We start from the raw sequence: 4,185 nt of genomic DNA, 5'->3' as shown, positions 1-4,185 counted from the left end.
CTGAATGTAGCAGACCCGTTGACTAAGCCTCTTCCACGAGCAAAACATGATCAGCACCAAAGCTCCATGGGTGTTAGAATCATTACTATGTAATCTAGATTATTGACTCTAGTGCAAGTGGGAGACTGAAGGAAATATGCCCTAGAGGCAATAATAAAGTTATTATTTATTTCCTCATATCATGATAAAAGTTTATTATTCATGCTAGAATTGCATTAACCGGAAACATAATACATGTGTGAATGCATAGACAAACTAAGTGTCACTAGTATGCCTCTACTTGACTAGCTCGTTAATCAAAGATGGTTATGTTTCCTAACCATGGACAAAGAGTTGTCATTTGATTAAACGGGATCACATCATTAGTTGAATGATCTGATTGACATGACCCATTCCATTAGCTTAGCACCCGATCGTTTAGTATGTTGCTATTGCTTTCTTCATGACTTATACATGTTCCTATGACTATGAGATTATGTAACTCCCGTGTGCCGGAGGAACACTTTGTGTGCTGCCAAACGTCACAACGTAACTGGGTGATTATAAAGGTGCTCTACAGGTGTCTCCAAAGGTACATGTTGGGTTGACGTATTTTGAGATTAGGATTTGTCACTCTGATCGTCGGAGAGGTATCTCTGGGCCCTCTCGGTAATGCACATCACTTAAGCCTTGCAAGCAATGCAACTAATGAGTTAGTTGCGAGATGATGTATTACGGAATGAGTAAAGAGAGTTGCCGGTAATGAGATTGAACTAGGTATTGGATACCGACGATCGAATCTCGGGCAAGTAACATACCGATGACAAAGGGAACAACGTATGTTGTTATGCGGTCTGACCGATAAAGATCTTCGTAGAATATGTAGGAGCCAATATGGGCATCGAGGTCCCGCTATTGGTTATTGACCGGAGACATGTCTCGGTCATGTCTACATTGTTCTCGAACCCGTAGGGTCCGCACGCTTAAGGTTTCGATGACAGTTATATTATGAGTTTATACGTTTTGATGTACCGAAGGTTGTTCGGAGTCCCGAATGTGATCACGGACATGACGAGGAGTCTCTAAATGGTCGAGACATAAAGATTGATATATTGGAAGCCTATGTTTGGATATCGGAAGTGTTCCGGGTGAAATCGGGATTTTACCGGAGTACCGGGAGGTTACCGGAACCCCCCGGGAGCTATATGGGCCTTAGTGGGCCTTAGTGGAAAAGAGAAGAGGCAGCATAAGATGGGCCGCGCGCCCCTCCCCTCCCTTGGTCCGAATAGGACAAGGAGAGGGGGCCGACCCCCTTTCTCTTTTCCCCCCTCCGCGAATCCTATTCCAACTAGGATTGGGGGGATCATACTCCCAGAGGGAGTAGGACTCCTCCTGGCGCGCCTCTCCTAGGCCAGCCGCACCCCCCCCCCCCTTGAGCCTTTATATACGGAGGCAGGGGGACCCCAGAGAAACACAAGTTGATCCACGTGATCATATTCTTAGCCGTGTGCGGCGCCCCCTGCCACCATAGTCCTCGATAATATTGTAGTGGTGCTTAGGCGAAGCCCTGCGACAGTAGTACATCAAGATCGTCACTACGTCGTTGTGCTGACGGAACTCTTCACCGACACTTTGCTGGATCAGAGTTCGGGGATCGTCATCGAGCTGAACGTGTGCTAGAACTCGGAGGTGCCGTAGTTTCGGTGCTTGATCGGTCGGGCCGTGGAGACGTACGACTACATCAACCAAACGCTTCCGGTGTCGATCTACAAGGGTACGTAGATCACACTCTCCCCTCTCGTTGCTATGCATCACCATGATCTTGCGTGTGTGTAGGAAATTTTTTGAAATTACTACGTTCCCCAACACATTAGTCGGTTGGGGATAGGACGGTAATCTCGCATACACCGACGAGAGTTTGTTTTTGGCGCCCACCATGTATAAATATGAATCAGGGAGGGAGTAGATTTCGGCCGAGGACACACTGTGTTTTGGCACCCACCGTGTACGAATCCGGGTGAGAGGCAGTTACGTCACGTTTGGGTGAAATTACAAACCTACCCCTATCAAAACCTATTGAAATCCAGCAGATAGGCTTTGCGTGGCAGGGATAGGTAGTAGTAATTTCCATCTCGTAGATTTTGGTTTCGGGTGGTTACTACGACTTTCCCCGCTTCGTTAAAATTTTGCAGAGTGCACGTTATCGTGCCAACTCAATTCGAATCCCGTTTGTATTCTATTTTTTTCGGGCGGGATCCATTTTCAATTGGAATTACATTGTATATACATAATTTTTTTATATATACTTTCAAAAGCACAACAAAGAATTCTGCTCCTTTATATGTATAATATGATTTACAAATACAACGATCTCGAAATCTTAAGGTTGAATTCAAAAAAAATTAACCAAATTATGTTCTAATAAAATGTATGGATCAGTAATATCTACATATTAAATAACATATATGTGCGTGAATTCATATGAGTATGCATGTTTGATAGATCAATTTTGGTTTGAGTATGGATTATATGTATCATCATCTCGAATTCACGCTGACTTGTGGGCCTACTAAGTTGACAGGGACGGAGGGCTTTGTCAACTTAGTCAATATGCACGATTCTAGCTCCAGTGATCGTACGATGACCATCCAACGGCCGTAGTGCTTTTTCAACCTCTGGTCTTCTTGCTCCAGCTGCCCAAACCAGCGCCGGTCGTGCCTCGTGCTCCTGCCTCCTATGGTCGGCTACGATGCGGCGGAGGCCTCACCGCCCCCTACTACTCCCACCGTTGGCCAGGCCATCCCTCTACTCACCCACACCCCCTGTTATTATGCGGCGACGGCAGCCTCACACCGCAGCGAACCAGTGAACCCTCGTACTCCTCTACGCGTGGGCATCCACTGCCGCGTCTTCTGCGGCTCCGCGTCGTCCCCTTCCTATGCCTCACCGTCGTCCACCGCCCTAGTGCTCTCGGCGCGGCGTGGTCAACGTGGTCAAGGAACGGCTTCCAACGGACATGGACTGTACGTGGAGAGGCTGACAGCTGGGTCCACGGCCACAGCAAGGAAGTGCCTCCTTATTACGTGCAACCGTATTTCGTGAAAAAAATGTTTCCCCCCCTGACTGCTGGGACCCACCAGCTACATCTTCGCACGCAAGGAAGTGCTTGACAGTCGGGACCCACCTGGTCGAAGCGTATGTAGCATTGTCATTCTGGTCGCGAACGTGTACGTACATATATACTGGTGGATGTAGAGGCGCGCACGTGTCGTAGTAGAGGCGCGCACGTAGTATGTACACGTACGTACAGCGGCCAGGGTGCAATAAAGAAAATACGGCCACGTATGTGTACCTATGGGTGGGGTCTCGAACGCCTACTCGCGCATACGTACGGTCAGGGCTCGTGTAAATGGCTGGGTCGGAACGGAGAAACAACGTCGTCGTCGTGTTCATGGGGAGGCAATGCGTCGTGTTCATCGGTAGGCAACGGAATGCGTCATGTTCATCGGTAGGCAACGAAACGCGTGGGAGCCAACCGGCGGGGTCGGAACGGAATGCGTGGTCGTGTTCATCGGGAGGGCTTGGACGGAACAGGCGATGGCAACGAGTCCTGGCGTACCGCTAAACAGAGGAAACGGACCTCCTACGTTCGGAACGGGGTCCTGTTGATCGGCAGGGGTGTGGCGTACCGCAAAACAGAGGAAACGGACCTACTATGTTCGAAATGGGGGTCCTGGTGATCGGGAGGGGAGTGGCATACCGCAAAACGGACGAGTACCTCCTACGGTCGAAACGGGGGTCCTGTTGATCGGGAGGGGTGTGCCGTACCGCAAAACGGACGAAACGGACCTCCTACGGTCGAAACGGGGGTCCTGTTCATCGGGAGGGATGTGGCGTACGCAAAACGGGACTCCACGAGATATTGTTCATCTCCACCGTCGACCTCCTCCAGCCTCCACAGGCTACCATCGACCTCCTCCAGCCTCCACGGGCTCCTGTTCATCCAGCCTCCACCGCGCTCTACTCCACCGGCTACTGTTCAACCACCCCTCCACGGGCACCCCTCCAGCGTCTACTGTTCATCCAGCCCTCCACACCACGGGGTCCTATTCAACCACCCCTCCACGGGCACCCCTCCATCGTCTACTGTTCATCCAGCCCTCCACACCATGGGGTCCTATTCATCCAGAGGCAACGCCACCGCTC

Source organism: Triticum dicoccoides, chromosome 7A (genome assembly GCF_002162155.2).
Source record: "Triticum dicoccoides isolate Atlit2015 ecotype Zavitan chromosome 7A, WEW_v2.0, whole genome shotgun sequence".
In the NCBI taxonomy this organism is placed as follows: Eukaryota; Viridiplantae; Streptophyta; class Magnoliopsida; order Poales; family Poaceae; genus Triticum; species Triticum dicoccoides.
This window is presented reverse-complemented; position numbering follows the sequence as displayed.